Here is a 21,415-nt window from a genome sequence, read left to right as displayed (position 1 = left end):
TGTAGGACCAAAATAACTAAAGTAATCAAACTACAAATATGAAGTTGAAATAGACTCGTTGGACAACATCAGTTAGTTTGATATTTTTTAGGTTTGTATTATTTAGGTAGGTATTGTAGGTAGAGTTCCACAGTATGGAAGCCTATTGGTAGCAAATTTCAATTTGAAAAGCAATACGCAACATGGCAATGCAGTATGTAAATGACAATGCATTTACATATTTATACATACATTATGAGCAAAACGAACATGAAAAATCAATAATATAATTAAACTTATCAGTTCCTACATCCATTTTAATGAGATATATCCAGCTGCAGGCCTACATGTTTCAGGTCACATGATCCAGATCATCAGTCTTAGGCTGGAAATGAAGGTGAACCACACAGATCGTGCTACCAGTAGTTTCTGTACCTAATGTCCTTATTTTAACATAGATTTTGGTGACTTTATGTACAATATCTGAGATCGCTAGAAAATGCGTGACCTACGTTTGCATAGTGCTTTATAATTTACTAGATATAATATTTACTTAATTTTCATAATATTGACATAATCAATATCGGTTCATTTTGAAACAAACACTTGGGCACAAAGTATAGACTTTTAATGTCAAATATACTTTATTTTTCAGAATTCTAAATATTATTTATTTGATATTCAATTAATGGCAATATAATATCAATATCTGTTCAGTTTGTAACGAAAACTTATTGACAAAGTGTACACTTTTAGGGTCAATTGTTCATTTGTTTTTAGAATTCAAATGAATAGAAATTAAAGGCCCAGTACCATTTCTGCCCCTTAACACTACACTATCCTCTACCTCTTCTATTTGTCAAAATAAGGTAGGTAATGGCAGATAGAGTGGACGGACCTGTGGATGAGGTCAGAGGTCAGTGATGACTGGGGCAAGAAAGGTGGGGGGGCAGGCTCGTTAGGGAGTTTAGCATCCTGTCTGCCTGATGGATGAAGCTGCTGCCCTGGTCCTGCCCTGTAGACTCCTCAGTGTCCTCCCTGATGGCAGCAGTCTGAAGAAGATGTGTGTCTGGTGGGTGGGATCACCTGCAATTCAGAGGGCTTTACAGGTGAGACGGGTTCCATAAACATCCTGGAGGGAGTGCAGAGAAACACATGATCTTCTCAGCCGCTATGTGAAAGATTTGCACATAATAGTTGTGATGAACACCTAACTTAATACATACATTGATTTTTCACATCATATTATCATTTACATTTAGTCATTTATCAAACGCTTTTATTCAAAGGGACTTACAGATGAGGGAAACAATGGAAGCAATTGGAATAACACGAGGACAATAAAAAGCATTAGTGCAGTAAAAAACTGGTCTCTAGCCTAACACAGTAAACAGAGCCAAGTTTTATTTTTTGAAAGTGTATAAAAGAGATAGAAGTCAGAACTGATCAGTCAGGTGTTGACAGATGAGATGTGTTTTCAGACGATTTTTTAAAGATGGCCACAGAATCTGCTGATCTTGTAGCAGCTGGAAGATCACTTCACATAAGCGTAACTGATCCAGAGAAGGTACTTGAGAGAGATTTTTTACCTTTTTTGGTATGGGACCACAAGATGTCGTTCGATTGCAAAGGTAGGGATCTGGTGGGTGAATAATTCTGCATCAGTGAGGAAAATAAAGGGGTGCAGAACCTGTCGTGGTCTTGTAGGCCAGGAGCAGAGTCTTGAATTTGATGCGAGCGACTACAGGAGCCAATGTAACTTAATGAAGAGAGGAGTGAGGTGTGCTCTCTTCGGTTCATTGAAGAACACTCTTCTGTAGAGGTTTGGTTGTGCAAGTTGGAAGTCCAGCAACAAAACTGGACTGAACTCACCCTGCTGTCCGTCATGCTGTTAATACATGTGTCCATAAACGCACGATGCTGCTGGTCCGCCCCTTCCGGCATGAGACTGGTGGTCTGCATCATGTGTCCTTAAATGAGTGCCTACGGGCCTGCAGCTGGATACTCTTGGTTTTAATATAAGATTTAAATAGATATTTTTACGCTCTTTAAGATTTATTGTAGAAGTTTAAGACAGTCAATCAAAACTGGAGCAAATTCATCATTCAAATGTTATTTTCCAATTCAAGTGAGGGGAGTCTCTCCTCAAACACCACCAGTGTGCAGTGACTTGGACTACATAGAAACCTGAACAAATCATGTTGTTTTGTAAAATAAAGGTAAAACGTAAAGAATAATGTGTTTTTTCACAAACTAAGAGTGAACACCTGTTGCATTAGACCACAAAAACACAACATTGTGGAATATGTCACCTTTAAATCACACCAACCTTTTTTTGTTTTATCACAGTATGAGTGTTGTGTAAGTCTGTTGCGCACACAGTGAGGGTGTTGTGAGGTTACACTTTTAGTTTGACATTGTGACATCACATCATGAGTATTCTGAGAGCTCATGAGGGATCACTGTAGGATCAAATTGTTGAAGTGGTAAGAATTGTACATCTTGAATATGTTTCTGTGAAAATGTAACTTCTAAGGTTAAGGAAAAAGATAATATATATATATGTATTAAAGTTATATTTCAGATGGTTTTACCTTTATTTGGACAGGAAAGTGGAGATCAGAAAGGAAAGCGTTGGGCAGATGGGCAAGCAGGGCAGGCAAAGGGACGTCGAGACTGGAATCGAACTCACGCCATCGTGAGTGTAGTGACGCTATAGTTGCACCGACAAGGAATATAAATGAAGTGCCTACAATAGAGCAGTAACTACTGGACAATATTATACATGTGTTTAGAAACAACACACCACAAAGACTTAGTATATAGACCAAATAAATATTGACATTATTATTTGATATTTCCTCTTCTCCTTTGTGTACTTTCTGTTTCTTGTTAAAACAGGATTTCACAGAAAACTTCTCTCCTGAAACTCTTAATCTCTATATTTAACTAATGGTGGATAAAAGTGATGACATACTTTGAACCATTTAGTTATTCTTTACTACATATTCTATTACATATTTTGTATTTAAAAATGTTATAAAATGTGATAAAAATTCAATAACATTTAATTAAATAGTCATCTTAAAATTTAAATATTTAAGTGCTCTCCTTTTAAGTGCTTAAAACAGTGTATAAGAACACTTGTGTATTAATAAAGGAAAAACCCAGGAGAATAAAACAGAAAACATTAATGAAATTGTGAGCACATCATGAGTTTTCTGTGAGCTCAAAGTGTTTATATTCATCACAGATTGCCCAACAAGAATATTCACCTTATCTGACAACAACATTCTCAACTATCAGAATTTTCAATTCAATTCAATTCAAGTTTATTTATATAGCGCTTTTCACAATGTGTTTTGTTTCAAAGCAGCTTTACAGGGGCAAACAGGAAAAACAGAAAAGTTAAAAACACAGCACAGTGCATGGTATTTATACAACGAGTAAGTTCATTCTAATAAATAACATCTAATTTCTAAATAAATAATAAATAAATGAATGAATGCAGTCTCCCGTGAGCAGGCCAACACTGCCCTGCTGTGTCGAGGAACCCAAACTCCAATGATTGATTAATGGAGAAAAAAACCTCGGGAGAAACCAGGCTCAACCGGGAGGGTCAGATCCCCTCTGACGTGTCATAGCTGCACTCAGACTGCTGACATGTGGTTTACGTTTAGCATTTAATACCAAATATTGTAACTTCAGCATTAATAAGACAAATAGTCCGTCTTTGCTCTTGGTTGGGGATGTAGTGGTCTGAGCTGGGATGGTCCGATGGTCATATTTCTCTTGGCAGCTGGTGGAATTGCCTTAGATGGAGCTGGGATGGTCAGTCAGTCTGCAGCTGTATCTGGTGTAATCTCAGATTGGGGATGGGCATCTGTCGGTCGTCTGGACATGGTGGAACTTCTTCTTACCTCGGGATGGGCATCCCGAGGCAGAGGCGGAAAGAGAATAAAGAGAATAATTAGCGTAGCTGCTGTTCATTAACTATGTATTAAGTGAAAGCTTGGCTGAAAAGATGTGTCTTTAATCTAGATTTAAATTGGGAGAGTGTGTCTGACCCTCGAATAGTATCAGGAAGGCTATTCCAGAGTTTAGGTGCTACGTATGAGAAAGCTCGTCCACCTTTGGTGGATTTTGTTATTCTAGGTGTTATCAAAAGTCCTAAGTTTTGAGATCTTAGAGAGCGTGATGGGTTGTAATGTGATAAAAGCTCAGTTAAGTAAGTAGGTGCTAAACCGTTCAGGGCTTTGTAAGTAATTAAAAGAATTTTAAAATCAATACGATACTTAATGGGTAGCCAGTGAAGCGATGATAAAACTGGGGTTATGTGATCGTATTTTCTTGACCTAGTAAGAACTCTGGCAGCTGCATTCTGAACTAACTGTAGTTTGTTTATCGATGATACAGGACAACCACTAAGTAGAGCATTACAATAGTCAAGCCGTGAGGTCACAAATGCATGAATAATCTTTTCTGCATCAGCAACACATAAACTATTTCGTAATTTGGCATGAATGTGTTCCCACTGCTATGATTGACAAATGTAGTGATAACAGACTGTACAGCTTAGGACCTTCTTGGTGTAACGAACAAAAGTCCAAATTTGATACATTTCAGAATACCATATTATACCATATTACACATCATCACTTTTATTCAGCAATCTTGCTATACAAACAGTTCAATCAAACCATTTTCATCAGATCTTGTGTTGTTTGAAGTACAGTACAACATAAACATTTACATTATGTAGTTAGGCCTATTTGCCTTTTATTATTTATTATTATGGATGAAAATCAATATGGAAATCGCTTTTAGAAACTTCCTGAGATCGTAGATATCTTTTCAGGTTGTTGACAGACCGTTGACAGCTAAACTATTCACATAAGGTTTGGAGATCATCGACCCTTTTCTCCAAAACAGAACTAGTAATAATGTAAAATTCATTTATAAACATTGTTTCATTATCACACCTTTTCAACAAAGATGCAAAGTATTTAAATCTTGTTTTCACAACGAGCAAAGATATTTCCAATGTTTGTATTTTTTTGTCTTTAGCCCTATTCAGACGGGACTAGTTTTCAAAACAACATCTGCTTCACACAACTACTGTGATCTTATGTACCAATTCGGATGGGTCTACACTGTAAAAAATGCCTGTGAAATTAACGGTAAAATCCTGTTGTTTTCACACAAAAAACCTGTTAGCAGAAAGTGTCCATAAAAATACAGAAAAACACTGTAAAATTGTCTGTAAAATTAACAGCAAAAACTCCATTGTTTTTACGGAAAAACCCTGTAAAAAATGCTGTGAAAATAACAGTGAAATTCTGTAGTTTTCACAGAGAAAACTGTTGTCAAAAAACATCCATAAAATACGGAAAAACCTGTCAAATTCTCTTGGAAATTAACAGTGAAATTCCAAAGTTTTCACAAGGAGTTTCTTTCAAACTCCCAAACACTTTTATCACCTTCACTTACAGACACCACTGTCACTTTATTTCTGTTGCACGTCTACAAATGTTCTAATTGAAAATGAACACAAGTTTACATGTTGATGGTTTTGTTGAGTCACCATTATGGTGATGAGTGTTTGCTTTAGTTGTGGTCTTGACCCTTTGCTTTCCATGTGAAGAAGTTTTTCCCCAGTATTGACATCTATGAGTTGAAACACACTGACTCAGGTGGGTGGAAAGCTCAGATAAAGCTAAAGCATAAAATTATTTGTGTTGGTGAGTAAGTACATGTTCAAGAGTTTAGGAAGAGCTTTAAAGTTACTTGTTGTCCTCATTTATGATATTGACTGAAATTAATTAATATACTGAATGTCTTTAACAGCACATCTAACACATGATAAATGTTCTAGCAGATATCTAGAATATAACAGTCTCAACAATGGTGACAACAGAAAAAACCTCTAAAGATAAACGCAATGCATTCTGGGTATCATCAAAGCACAAAACTCATCAATGACTCCCAGCATGCATTGCGGCTGTAAGCTTTTCATTTGTTAGTCACCACTGTTGAGATTCATATACTGATTCTTGATGTCTAAGTCAAAGACAAAATGCAAACTTTTAGATTGATTGTTGCATGAAATGCGAATTTTAAAACTGAATTCATTGAGGTGTTTGTAACAAAAAATACAATAAGTAATTAAACAACATCCCGGATAAAGATTTAGTAAATACCTAATCACACTTTCCTTTGATGTGATTTGCTACAAAACTATGTTTCATATAAAACAATGTCATAGCAGCACAAAGATAACTGGAAACTTATGTATGACGGCTGAAAGAGGCCAACGAAAGCAAACCCTGATCACAAAAACGGTGACTTTGAATAAACCAATAAAGCATCAAGTCATGGCTGTTATGCTGCAGTCCCTGTGAAGCAGAAGTGATGATCGTCTTCAGTATTCTGACGTATTTACAAGATGAATAGTGGGTGTGGTTCAGATTTTCCACTGTGAATTGATTGGATGAATAAAAACAGGATGTTCCCGTAATTTTACGGTAGTTTGCTGGTAACCACAGCTGCCGGTATTTTTCCGTAAAAACTACGGAATTTGTATTTTCTCTTTTCTTTTCTGATATTAAATGTTATGTGGGTCACCACTATGCTGAAGAGTGGAGTCTGTGTTTAACTCACGGTCAGGCAAAGCTATTCTGATGTCATGCTGCATGTTGCTTTGTTTAAAAGTGACTTTAATAATGAATTACAAAGAAATAAATTAAGTAAATGTTATGTTTTCACTTTTATGCAGTTGGACCAAGTTTTCATTTTCTATAAAGAAATGTTGTTAATATAAAAAGCTCAAATGTATTAAGTTCATTCGCAGTTTGAAGTTTGTGCCCTGAAGTTTTAAACTGCAAAGCTGTTTACATTCTTTTCCTGTATTTTTTACAGAATTTTCCTGGCAACCACAGCTGCCGGTATTTTTCCGTAGAAAATACGGAACATTTTTTACAGTGTAGATCTCTACAATAGAGTTTGGCTGCAGACGATGCACTCTCAGCTGCGTAATGTCACTAGGACACATGCACTCTCAGACACATGCGTGTTTTGGTACAAGCACAGGCCACTATTTTTATTCAGTTTGTACATGATTAAGTTAAAGTAAAAGTAAGTAAAAGTGTTGTATTTAATTATTGGGTAAATGTTATAGAAAACGATCCAGATATTTAACATTATCCGATATCTTGCAAGTACAGGCCCCTCGGCGACATTATTAAAGGGTTCAGCGACCACTAAGGATTATTTGCTATAGTCATAAGTAATACTTGCAGATGTTTTCTGTGATCTTATCCCATGCAATTTGGCCAGGTCTGTATTCTGTAAAGTAAAAATTCCCCATGCAAATGACCAAGCATCTTTTGACGGACAAGGAAGTCCTCTGATAATATTAGTCCTGTGTGAATCGACATTTCTGTGATTTGGCTCATATATCCATTTTCAAGGTTGTATGCAATGTGGTGATTAATGGAGGCTGTTTTGAAGTGTTTTGACATTATTTCGGGTGCTGGGTCATATCCATACCTGCCAACACTGTCGTTTTGGCCAGGAGGCTTCCATTTTGTTACTTATCATGGAAACTCCTGCAACATTTGAGACTCGCGATCGCGTTTGGTGATCTTCTGTCCGGTTCACGGATCTCAAATCTTGACTGGTATGGTCATATATCATTATACACCATACAACTATATACAAACTATACATACGTAAAGCCTTGCCATCATATCTGCGATATAAGTCTGTAAATTTGAGTAAAATAACAGGCTTCACTTATCCTGTGCAAATGCGCCAAACGAAATACACATGTTAGGAGGTGATTTCTAAATCACACGAGGTCCCCAGATAATACTAATCCCATGTGAATAGAGCTTTACTGTCGCACAAACTATCAAACTCTATCTCATAAACTATTATAATGTCACTCACACACTATCAAAGGTTTCACACACACTACCAAACTCATTCACACACGCACTATCAATCTCGGTCACACATACTCTATCACAGCAAACCGGCATATCCTCACATGGCGTACTATACTGAAGTGATACCGAATATTCATATTCCAATTCCTAAAAACATGAATTTACTGCCTAAGTCTGGTTGTTATAGGCAAGCAACTTAGCAATTGGGAATCACTAGAACTGAAACTCCACCAGAGCTACATTTATGCCAGTTCAACAGACTATAAAAGTTCACTTTAATACACAACAAACTATTTAAAAGTATATCTAGCCGGTATTATTTTGGGTTATCAGTAGATGAATCAGTACTTGGCTAAAAAGTTACACAATTCAATAAACTATTTAATATAATTAATTAATGAAAAAACTCATATTGTTCATTTAATACAATTAAAATACCATTAAACCATCCATCCATCCATCCATCTTCTTCCGCTTATCCTGGGCCGGGTCGCGGGGGCAGCAGTCTAAGCAGAGATGCCCAGACTTCCCTCTCCCTAGACACTTCCTCCAGCTCTTCCGGGGGGCACAACGAGGCGTTCCCAGGCCAGCCGGGAGACATAGTCCCTCCAGCATGTACTAGGTCTTCCCCGGGGTCTCCTTCCGGTGGGACATGCCCGGAACACCTTCCCGGGAAGATGTCCAGGGGGCATCCGGAAAAGATGCCCGTGCCACCTCAGCTGACCCCTCTTGATGTGGAGGAGCAGCAGCTCAAAAACTTGAACTGCCACCTTACCGTGGTGGAGGGGTTTGAGTACTCGAAAGACCCCAGGAGCTATGTTGTCAGGGGCTAAATGCCCCAGGTAGGGTCTCCCAGGGCAAACAGGTCCTAGGCGACGGGTCAGACTCCCTTATCGGTTCAAAAACCTTATGATGACCATTAAACCTTTTTTTATGAATGGATGATTAAATATAATTTAAATTGTTATATTACTAACCATAGCCAGGCTGATCATGCATGCATGCTGGGTGTCAAGAATGAGTTTTGTAACCATTGTTGAGATTCATACACTGATTCTTGATGTCTGTGTTCATCTAAACTCTTCTGAGATTTAATAATTAAATCTGTGTCCAGTTTTCAGAAATCATTGTAGACGTCAATATGCAAGTAAATTCCCTTCCACCATAATGTTCTTTCAGCAGCACAGCATGCAATCTAGATGAGATCAGTGCATTGAACAGGATGATGGACATTTAAATAACCAACATCAGTCGATAAAATTCTCATTTGCCTTACAATAACAGTTATACTTTAAAAACACACAGATTGTAAAGATACAAATGTACTTTAAACACACAGTGGCAAACACATTTGTATATAAAAGTCAAGGGTCAAGAGCACAACTCAAGGAAACATTGATCACCATGATGGTGACTGTTCTTATAGGACATTTAAATTGGATCAACGTAATTTTTCTAAGTGTTACCAATTGAAGGCCTTTTTTTAATTGATCCAACTGTTAAATTTTTGCAGTGTGCATATATTAAATGATGTCAAAATAATCAAGATATGTTCAGTTTGAAGATTAATGGTAAAAAAGTGATCTATTGACAGCCCTAATGTTTATTAAACAAAGCCTATACAGTATATTTACTTGACACACATTGGCTGGCACGTGTCAATTTTTGAAATAAAAGAATGCACACATCATTTCCTGAAATTTGAGTTCTGTTTGTTGTAACAGTGAAATAGCAGTGGGTAGAAAAATACACAAATAACAAGGAAATCAAATATGAAAACATGATTTTTTTTAATGAGAGGTACAAATGATGGGATGTGCTCAAAGGCATAAAAACCGCAAGACATACAGCAGCAGATTCAGGAGAGGAACACACAACACACAACAGCTGAAAAGTAAGAACAATTTACATTCTCATTCCTATTAAAATGATTATTTTGATATGATTTCATTTTAATGGTGTCTAAATTAAAATTAGCTAACATGTATCACACTGGAAAAACTTTGCACAAAAAATTAAAAACTGTTCGTAAAAGCCAATATTATAAGTTTTCCCCATATTGATCCAATAATTTGTGTTGTGCTCTACAAGACCCTTGAAAAATGAGGGTAAATGTAAAAATAAAGTGTTGTTTTATCAGTGTTATTTTATGCTGCAAGTTACATTTATTTAATCAAGATGAAAACAAGGAAACAATTCTGTTATTTAGTTTTTATTGGTTATTATTGTACTGAGGAGCAGATTCGTTTCTTACGCGCTGAACAGACTCATTATAACTTAAGGGAACACTTTATGATAACGTTCATTAATAAATCATTAACATTACTGTTTAACAAATTATTAGTTACCATATATTCAAATAGCTAGAAACATAAGTTAATGTGTTTGTGAATGTTTACCAATAAACTTCTTAAACACACTCTTATGATTAACAGATCATTATTTAATGTAAATTAAAATACAAACGATTTTAACAGATGTTATACAACGATTGAAAGCTTTTGAAGTTGAACAACACGTTTGCTGCTCTCGAGTATGATATAGCTAAGGTTTAGTGGCATGTGTAGTTCCTTCATAATAACTTTGAGCATTTAAAAAGTTAAGCTGAATGCTATTTGATTTTTCTTTGACAAATAATATGAAGTTGTACATATGAAAGTAAATTAATTTAATTTGGTTTGTTGTGTTGACCCAACTAAACAAATGTATTCTGAATGAAATTATTGTGTGTATAATACGTCTATTAAATTAAACAAGGTAACATTTTTGGGAAAAGATTAGAACCTTGCATGGGATAAAAAGCTTAGAAAAACATATTTGTCTGTAATAAATATCAGGTTACTTTTAATTGAAAAAAACTTTTTCAATGTCATTTTTTATTAATATTAAATATAAAGCAAAAGCATAAACCATAACATAAATATACTTAAAAAAACAAATAAAATTGTCTGTAACAGTTTTGACTGTAACCGTCGTTTTCTTAAAGTTTAACTGATGTCAGCGTGCGAAGGGGAGGTATAGTAGTAAAAACGACAATTGAATTTATCATTTGAGATTTACAAGATGTTTCTTCCTCAGAAATGGCTCAGACTCTATATTTCAGTCTTCTTGTCATTGGTGAGTTTGTGTTTCTGCTTTTATAATGTCATGAACATTTATTTTGTGTGTTTTGATAAAGACTCAAACTCTCTCTTATAGCTCTCTGTTCAATATCTGAATGCATTGGTCTGAGATTAATCCACTACAATGGTGAGTGACAGCCAACCTTTACTTAACAAAACATGATCTGAATACAACAATAATAAACAGTTAAGAGACAGAGATACATTGAGTGAAATTCGCTGCTGATTTTGTAAGTTTGGCTGCTTACAAAGAAATGAAGTGTCAATAATTTTATGGCAGGTTTAATTTAACTGATAGAAGAATCAGGGGTCACATGTTTAAAGAGGTTATACATTGATTTGCATTTTAGTTACTGAAATAAGTATTTGATGCCCAAGCAAAACATACTGTAACTTTGTACTTGTGGAGAAACCCTTGTTGGCAAGCACAGATGTAAAACATTTGGTCAGTTGGTCACCAGGTGTCACGAGACATTTTAGTCCACTCCTCTGTCAATCTTAAGGTTTCTTGGCTGTTGCTCAGCAGATTAGAGTTGAACCTCCTTCAAGGATTTTCTAAGTAATATGAGGTACATGACATGAACACATCATTTGCCTAAAATCACTGCTTGCCTAAAACCATTTGCCCAAATCCACTGCCTTGTGGTTTTATGATTTGATGGATCTGATCAAACATACATGATGCAAAACACATGCATTATGAGTTTGTAATAGTAAATTACTATGTAGAATATCTCTGCTTGCCATCCGAAGGCACTTTGCTCAGTGACATGAGGTCATGTGCAACCTATTGTGTTACGACCCGATCGTGGTTGTGATTTTGTGTTCAGGGCTCACCTGTCTGTTTGGTAGTCTGGCTTGTGCCAACTTGTTGCTTTGATTATTTTTTAACAGAGAAATTAGAGGTGCAGTTAATGTAACACTGTAACATCACTACTCCTAATATGCTACTTGTCTCCATCTTTAGGTGCACCATCAAGGAGTGTAGTTACCTGTGAATCCCAAACTGCCTTCCTCAACTGTTGTGAGTTCTCTGTGTTTCCTTTAAACAATGCATTTGCATGTTGTACAATGATTTTAAGACCATATAACCAAATGGAAATACTACTAAAACTACTAAAACTACTCCTAAAACTCTGTTTTGCATCATGTACACCCTGAACAAACCAGATATCAGTAGTTTTAGCAGCATTCAGTTCAAACGGAAATCTTATCCAGTATCACATTTAGTTGGTCTGAAACAGTGATTGTGCATTAAAAGGTTTCAACCATGTCACTACACAAATGAGAGGTCTAAACTTATTTACAGAGCGCATTTTCAATTTTGGTCGCACACCTGCGCAATACTTATGTGCATCCCTGCATATAACACATTAAGAAAACATAAAACACACTTGTGGATAATGTTACATTTTTCAACAGACCAGGGAACTATAAAAGTCCTTTCAGCCAATTATGGGCGTACAGACAGACAGACCTGCTCTACTGGAAGACCTTCTTACCAGCTCTCAAATGTTTGCTGCACTCAGAGTACGTCTCTAAGTGTGGTGGCCGTTAGGTAAGAGCAGTAAATGTCTCTGAAGAGATATGAGATATGAAAGTGACGTAATCAATTATTATGTTTTTGCTGTTCTTTGTATTTATTGACACAGATGTGATGGAAAGACGAGTTGTTCCATTGTTGCGGAGAATGCAGCTTTCAGGGATCCTTGTTATGGAACTTATAAATACTTGACTGTGTCTTACAAGTGTGTTGCACCTCCACCACCACAAACACGTGAGTTTTGCACCTAAATGATCCCTAGACCTCACAAAATCACCTGTGTAACTGCGTGATGTTGGGTATTCTTGATGAAGAGAAGCATCATCTAACAGCTGAAGTCACTGATCTCATCCAGACTTCACACAGTCATCAATCCTGTGACAATGATATATTTCTGAAAGATTTACAGACACACAGTATTACAAACATAAAAACAATCCCCTCAAAAGCACAGACACATACAGACAAAATCAGCCTTCGTCCAGTAACAATACTGAAATGCTATCAATTTAAGTTAGCACAAGTTAGCATGATGTTAAGAGGGTTTATTGGGATCAAAATAAGAATTAGGCATGTGTAGTTGAGGTGTTCCCTTAAGTTACTAGGTTTTGTTAGAGTCTATCATGCAATTAGTAGATGCTGCCAAGGTGTGCCTGCTTGTTAGTAAAGTAGTCTGGCTTGTGCATAGGTGTTGCTAGGGTGTTGTAGTGGTTACCATGGTGCTCCATGTGGTTGCTAGGCATTGCTTAACTCTAGGCTCTATATGCTGATTTCTAGGGTGTTGAAATGGTTACTAGGGCTTTCCATGTGGTCGCTAGGCATTGTGAGGCTCTCTAAGCTGGTAGCTAGGTAATTGTAGGGTGTTTATTTTGGCTGGTAACAGGGCGTTGCTAGGCTAGGATGTATAGCTGGTTAGTAAGTAAACCATCTGGTTGCTAAACAGTGTTAGGGTCTTTGAGCTAATTGCTCTGTGCTGAGAGATAGGCTCTGTCCAAAAGCAGTAAAATGCTTCCTTCGAAAGCTGCATTACAAGGTCAGAAGGCATCAGGGTGCTTCTGAATCCAAAGCTGCTCCACTTCCTGTCTCCCGCAATACCTTTATCTGATGGATTTTTCAAGGCAACATAGATGTTTCCTCCACTGCCTTTGATGACCGTCAATCCTGCCTGTGTGTGTCCGTGGAAGAGGTGAAAGTCGAGCAGGGCTCTGCTCATACAAATAAAATGGCTTGTGACAAAATAGTCGGAGAACAATATTGAATGAATTAAAGTTTTACAGAGAAACTAGAGGCGCAGTTAATGTAACACTGTAACATAACTTCTCATTTGCTTCTCGTCTCCATCTTTAGGTGTACCAAAGGTTGTAGTTACCTGTGAATCACAAACTGCCTTCCTCAACTGTTGTGAGTTCTCTAGGTTTCATTTAAACAATGCATTTGCATGTTGTATAATAATTTCAAGACCAAATAACACATTAAGAAATCATAAAACACACTTGTGGGTAATGTTTCATTTTATCAACAGACCAGGGAACTATAAAAGTCCTTTCAGCCAATTATGGGCGTACAGACAGACAGACCTGCTCTACTGGAAGACCTTCTTACCAGCTCTCAAATGTTTGCTGCACTCAGAGTACGTCTCTAAGTGTGGTGGCCATTAGGTAAGAGCAGTAAATGTCTCTGAAGAGATATGAGATATGAAAGTGACTTAAACAATTGTAATGTTTTTGCTGTTCTTTGTATTTATTGACACAGATGTGATGGAAAGGCGAGTTGTTTCATCGTTGCGGATAATGCAGCTTTCAGGGATCCTTGTTATGGAACTTATAAATACCTGACTGTGTCTTACAAGTGTACTTTTCCTTTTTAAGTATACAACTATTTTATTGTGAAGTGAATTTAATCATTTAGTTGTGGTCACATGTAATAATTGGACCAAAGATTTAATAAACATATTATAATGCAGTGTGTATATCATATGTGGAAGGTTTCAAGATAATCCATCTTTATATCCCAGCTATCCAACATATGTTTAAAAAATATTTAGGCAACACAAACAAACAATTCAAATTCAATTCAAATAAAAAAAGTAATGTATGTTTTGGTCAAGCTCTTTGGTTATATGAACATTACAAGTAGGCCTAGGCATTTTTTTTTAATATTTATTAATTGTTTTCTTAAATGCGGTGGATTCGATATCTATTTTATTTATTTCATATTTCCGCAAGCAGTGAACATTAATTCACTTAAATGTTAATGGTACTTCTATCCACTAGATGTCACTTTTCTTGTTACAATGGATGGATGGAAGCGTTTGTTCATTCATTGCGTAATTATCATGGCGGATTCAGATGTGTCGTGGAATTTAACATCACCTTCACATAAAGACAGCGGTTCATATGATTGCAGCCTCTCTTTACAGCTCATTTTGTGAAATTGTGTTTGTTATGCTTAGTGTTGGGTATCGTTTTTCTTTTTCGATACCGGTGCCAAATCGATACTTTTCAATGGTGCCGGTGCCTATAGGTGTCTAAATCAATACTTTTAAAAAAGTGCCCTAAAACACTGGTGGATGACATTAAAATACAATATGTAGCATATTGACAGATAAAGTTAAAAATCTGGCACTAAGCGTTTCCCAAAATTACAAGGATCACTTAACGTACCAAAACAACAACCCAAAAACCCAAATTACATAAACTAAAACTAAATACATTTGTTAAACACTGATATCAAACATAAACATGATAACAGAAAAGTTTTATGTTCTCAGTTTGTTGCTGCATTGAGCCACATTATGTGTTTTTTTTTAAACGTTAAATAACGTTATTTTCACATCTTATGTGGTGCGTTTTGGACCTTTATTCACCCAAACCTGTGAAGCATCCTTTTGGCTGTGCCTTGAATGTAGACTTCGTGTTTGTCACTGTGGTGCTATGTCTAAGTCTTTTATGGTTTCACTGTGAAGTGTCGTAAATATTCAAGATATAACAATTCTTTTGGGACTGATAAGAACATTGAGAAGTCATTGGTAAAGAAACATAAATGTTTTATTAATTTGATTAAGCAATTGATCAATATTTTGAACACAATAACAATGAGTGAATGTATAATACAATATGATCGAACATCTCCTTTATAAATAAACTGTATTTATTCAGGTAGGCTAATAAGATAATAAAATCAGGTTAATATAAATATTAGAAAACTATGAAAATTAGGATGATCATTTGATAACAGAAAGAACTAATACAGCTGATATACGGCATACATTTGGAACTGAAATAACTGAATACAAACATTATGAACAACAAAAAGAAGAAACAAGCAACACCTCAACTTGAATCCTCACTTTCAGAGTGAAGAGGGAAAGAGACTGAAATTCATAAATCAAATAAAATAAACTGTTTGTGTTTAACTAGCGAGATATGTTTACTAAGTTATCATACAAAACATAAAATGAATGTACCTGTCCAAGCTGCGTCTGTCAAAGACAAAAGCATGCTATGAGCAGACCTTTACAGTATTGTCCTACAAGATCAGTAACATTTTTGTAATAATTTTTAAGAGCCATGAACACAATACATAGTAAACATTGTTAAATTACAAACTTGTGTTCTAAAACTGATGAGCAAACACTTTGCCTAATGAGCCAGTAGATGGCAAATCGACAACATTTATATTTTTTCTCGGTCGCTGTGGCGCATTTCATTACACTGAAAATTCTCAAAGAGTCTTGTTAAAGTATTTATATTCTGTTGTTTCTTGCATTATCTATTGTTTATTTCATGTAGATCATGACACATGATCATCACATGTTTCATCTGTGAAACCACCTGTAAAAACTTTAAATTCGGAACCCGACTGGTATCTGAAGACGTTTTTTAATAGAAATGTAGGTAAAAAATATGCATTTAATTTCAGTAGTTTCATGAATGAATAGCTTGCTATATTTAAATACCCATAGGGCTGCAACATTATTGCAAAAATCATAATTCTTATTAATCCTCTTGATATTACAACATACTTTGAGGTAAATGCATACAATATTTTCATTAAACATTCAAAACAACTGATAATTAACAAATTGATTACTGTTGTAGTCTCCAGTAACTGTAGTACGTACTTATTTTGTTCAAATTAAATGATGAAAATCGTAATTTCGGAAATTATACTTTGTACTTTGGAGCAGAGATAGATCGATTCACTGCGAGCCGGTTGAAAATCGATTATTAAATGTGAGGAGACAAGCTGGTTGTATATGAATCGCAATATATGTTTTGAACAGCAGAGGCCGCTGTTTACTGCAAACTTGCAGTACAAAGAAGATTAAATTCTAAAAGTGGAAATTCAAAGGGAGACTAGCAACTGTCTGTCATCATACATCTAACACATTATAAACACAAAGATGTTTGTGTAGACAAACTGCCGTCCAGTCACAAAATAAACCAGAAAATTAGAGGGAAAACTGGAAAATGACAAACATGTACTCAATAAATAAATAATCAAATAACAGATAATGTTTCATCACAAATAACTTATATTCTTATTCATTAACAATGTTTATATTTGTTTTTAAATCAAAAATGTTACAACCATTTGTAATGTCAATTTTACGTAATGTATTGCTATATTTAGGCCACTACTGAAAACAATGACATGTTGTCAAAAAATAAATTGCAGTATGTGTAAGTAAGTGTAACACTGTTCCCAAAAAGTATAAAAGTGTTTCCTCAGCACAAACTGGTTTCCTGCTAATAAACGGCGTCCTCGGTTCTCTGCCGCTTAAACGTGTGGTTAGAAGTGTGTTTGATCTTTAAAATGAGAATGCACAAGAGACCCCGTTCTCAAGTGTGGGAACAGTCTCTACACTCCTAATAAAGGGTCATGTCTGATATGCAAACAAACTTTGTCTTATTCTAATTATACATCTTCAATGCTTCGTCACTCCAAACATCTAAACGCTCTGAGCAATAACACTCAAACAACAGAGCACCAGTGAGTGAGGAACACACAAAAAGGGTACAATGAAAAAAACACAGGCATAATTTATTGGTTTATTAAATATAATACTTAGAAGGTGAAACGACAAATGTTTACAGCAAGTATAAATTAAAAAAAAATAGTCTTCATTATAATTGTATTGTGCAAATTCCCTGCAAACACACAAGCTGCAATATTTCTAATTCTATACATTATTAAATTATATATTAAATATACAAATAAAGCTTATAATAACAACACATCTGAGTGAGACAGTCGCTGTAGGGATTTTTATTGACCACCAGATAGCGAAGTAGAGCACTGTGTCAAAAGCTTCTATTAAACCATGCAGTTTGTTGAAAAAGCCTCACAGATTCAGAAGGACGGAAGTTCTCCAGGAACAGAGTTGGTCACACCTGCCCTAGGTGCTGTTTCTATCCTCAAACCGTGCATTGAATGTGTTCAGCTCAAGACAGTGGCGTAGACAGGGGAGGGGCCATGGGGGCACTGGCCCCTCCTGAAAACTGATTGGCCCCCCAGTGTGCCCCCACCCTTCTACTTGTCTGTCACTCAAAAATTCAAATCAAATCTTTCAGCTTGTAGTAGAATAATTTATGATTCCGCGTCGCGATGCTTCTCAACGAGGACCAAGAATAGCAAACTGTTTTCCAACGGAAAAAAACACACGGTAAGTTGATCTATTTTATACAGCTTATTTTCTTTCGATTAGCGAGTTGTTGCAGTGCTAGAGTTTGGTAACGTTACCGTCTTTCAGTGTTAGGACGACCAGGCTCGATGTATTCTCTGAGAGCAGACCAACATAATGCTAATAATTACATTTAACGTTACTATGCTCCTGAGGCTGAATGTAACAGGGTTTTCCTGCGTTATGATTTTTTTCCCAGCCGATAAGCAAGTGATATTGCCAGCGAGGTGCCGAAACAAATCGTATGATGTTTATCTAGGCTAACGCTCAACACTTTAAAAGCTAACGTTACGTTAACTTTCAGAGGTGGAGGTCTTGAGTTACGTTACTACACTCTAAATAAAGAAAATTAAGTTACATGACATTGACTTCGAGTCTTGAGAACGAATATTCTAAAGTCTCGAACCGCATGCCTTGATAATGACTTGTTTTTTGGGGGGTTAAACATTTTACCTGTTTTAGTTTATAATTTTCCAGCTGGGCTGGTTGTGATAAAAGGTAAAGTTTTTGTCATCCGCCAATAAAACCATAGCATTTAAACAAATAGTAATTTCCTCCTTTTTACCTCTGTTATCTCAGGCAGTGTAACAGGACGTAAAGGCAGGGAGATATTCAGTATTTTTCTGCAAAGAAAGTGCCAGCCAGTGCCAGCCAGTGAGGGAGAGTCCGCGTGATGGTTTAACGTTACACACAGTGAGTTCAGAGCCTGCCTGCTCAACAGGAGACCTCTTGGTTCAGGAAGATTTGAGCATAAATCAGAACAGCCCTGTACACCCAGGTTAGTAGACAAGCTAGAAAGTGGACAGTGACTAGTGACGGGTCGTTCGTGAACGATTCGAACGAATCTTAAATGTGACTCGGGAAGAACGGGTCGTCTTGGAAAGTGATTCGTTCAGTCGCGCATGCGCATTGCGCAACACGCTCCGACGTTTAACAAATGCAATCAGAGCCGGAAAGAGAATTGATTAGTTCACCTCCCGAGTCTTCGGGTTCGAGTCGTTCGGTCTTTTGTAATGTGACGTGACAGCTTTGGACAGAGAAATTAGCTAATTTACAACCTTCCTAACAAACGGGTGAATAGCCTAGTCCTAGTGTTTGTCTATTGATAGAAAAAGACAGTGAAATGACAAATTAATCAAGATAAGAGGTGAGGTGAGCTACTCATAGACTAAATACCCATGTATACAAGTAATTCATCTTTTCTGTTTATTGTAGCATTATAGTTTTGTATTTGTTGTTATGTGATATTAAATAACGTTTGAATAAGTAGTAGATTTGTTAAGAAAAGTGACATGTAACATTTTAATTATACTTTGCTTAAATGAACGAAAGGAACGATATGACTCGAAAAAAGATTCGTTCATTTTGATGAACGAGACTCAAAGGTCCGAGTCAATAAAATGATCCGAACTTCCCATCACTAACAGTGACATGACTTTGGTAGGCTGTATTCAGGGCTACGCATTTATTTATATAACAGAAGTCCCTATATTGATATATTGGTACTTTAGTATATTGGTAATTTCAGTATCATACAGAAAAAAATGCACTCCTGATTGTTATTGTATGAATGCATACAGTTATGTAGTTAAAATCCTTGTATTTTACTAATATGCCTTTGTGTTATAGCTGTCTCTAGGGATGAAACAGATGAGAGTGAAAGTGATGTGAAAGAGATGGATACTTGTCACCCACCTTCAGAAGTGTAATCTGAGCTTCCACTTACTTCTGATACTGCTCTTACTGGACCTGATGGTATGTCTTTTTTATTTTACATGTAAAATAGCCAATACATAATTGCATTAAGGAACTGTTGCTAACTGTGTGTCTCATGTGCCTTTGAAACAGAAAGTTTGGGGGTAGAATTGTTGCATATTACCAAATAAATAGATTAAGATTCAAAAACAAATGTAAAGAGATTTACAAAAGTATATCAAATTCACAAATAAATAGATTAAGATCCACAAATAAATGTAAAGAGTTTCCCAAAAAAATATAAACTCACAAATAAATAAAATGAGATTTGCAAATAACATTTTTTTTTTACAAATGTTTTATTATTTTACAAACACAACTCTGCCTGGCATTTATTTGTGAATTGCTTTCTGTGCATTTGTAAATCGCTTAATCTATTTATTTGTGAATTTGATATACTTTTGTGAATCTCTTTACATTTGTTTGTGAATCTTAATTTATTTATTTGGTAATATGCAACAATTTTACCCCCATAGAAAGTGCCTCTGATAATTGATTCCCATTTCCTAATGCTTCTTCCCAGACATTGGATTATTTTATTTATTACAGTTTTTCTTTCACTTTTGTAAAGTGATAAGTTAATATAAATTGTATTTTATTGTTTTGATTTAGAGCAGTGAATAACTGCTATCAAAAGATAATAGGGTATCACTGTTTATTGCTGATTTTAAAGCTTACTGAACTTGAAATGATTTGGATATCTACAGTTCTACATAAATACACAACATAAGAATGGCCCCTCTATATTAATTGTGGCCCCTCATGTGCCCCCCAGTTGAAAAAATCCTAGAATCGCCCCTGGCTCAAGAATGACCCATGTCACAGGGTTTTCATAATTATGTTTCCCCATGTGGTCTGTGATTAAGTGTAAACCGTTCTTCATTCATTCAACATCCAAGGATTTTTTCTGATGATATTATCAGTGGACATATTGATATAATCTGTGACAGAGTTAGTGTGTTCATTAATGTCTGTGTCTGCTGCATCATGGGTAATCTGTGGATCTGTGGTTTTGAAGAAGTGTGAAGATGACCTCACTCATGTTCTGCATTTGTTTGCATACAGACAGAAGAAGAATGGAGAAGTGATCATCTCTGCTTGGTTGAATGAAGTTGGAGAAAACCTTTTTCAAGTTAACCCTGTTAAAGTCTCTGACAACAAAAGTCATAACTGAGCTCTGTGTCCAATTATTTTAAGACAACAGAAGTATTTTACAAATATTACTAAAGTACAGAATGTGTTTATGCCGCCCATCGATTGAATGCGAGACTCCGGTTCCATACACAGATGTTTATTAACACTTTAACACCGTAGAACTAAAAGTTCAAGTAAACAAAATAAAAGACATCAAATATTGCAAAACAATACATAAATGACAAAT

General features: G+C 35.9%; 1 protein-coding gene and 1 long non-coding RNA gene across 2 annotated transcripts in view; one reads left to right on the top strand and one right to left on the bottom strand.

Moving 5' to 3' along the window:
- The window catches only part of LOC130420701 (uncharacterized), a 254,668-nt gene that overhangs the window by 107,853 nt on the left and 125,400 nt on the right, over positions 1-21,415 (bottom strand). The gene's annotated exons all lie outside the window — the stretch shown is intronic.
- LOC130420817 (uncharacterized) lies at positions 18,058-21,270 on the top strand. Its single transcript, XR_008906687.1, has 4 exons — positions 18,058-18,261; positions 18,859-19,057; positions 19,909-20,034; positions 21,100-21,270. It is a non-coding gene; the product is annotated as an uncharacterized LOC130420817 (long non-coding RNA).

This window comes from Triplophysa dalaica, chromosome 5 (assembly GCF_015846415.1).
Source record: "Triplophysa dalaica isolate WHDGS20190420 chromosome 5, ASM1584641v1, whole genome shotgun sequence".
In the NCBI taxonomy this organism is placed as follows: domain Eukaryota; kingdom Metazoa; phylum Chordata; class Actinopteri; order Cypriniformes; family Nemacheilidae; genus Triplophysa; species Triplophysa dalaica.
The sequence above is the reverse complement of the archived record's forward strand: the minus strand, read 5'-3'. Positions and strand labels throughout refer to the sequence as shown.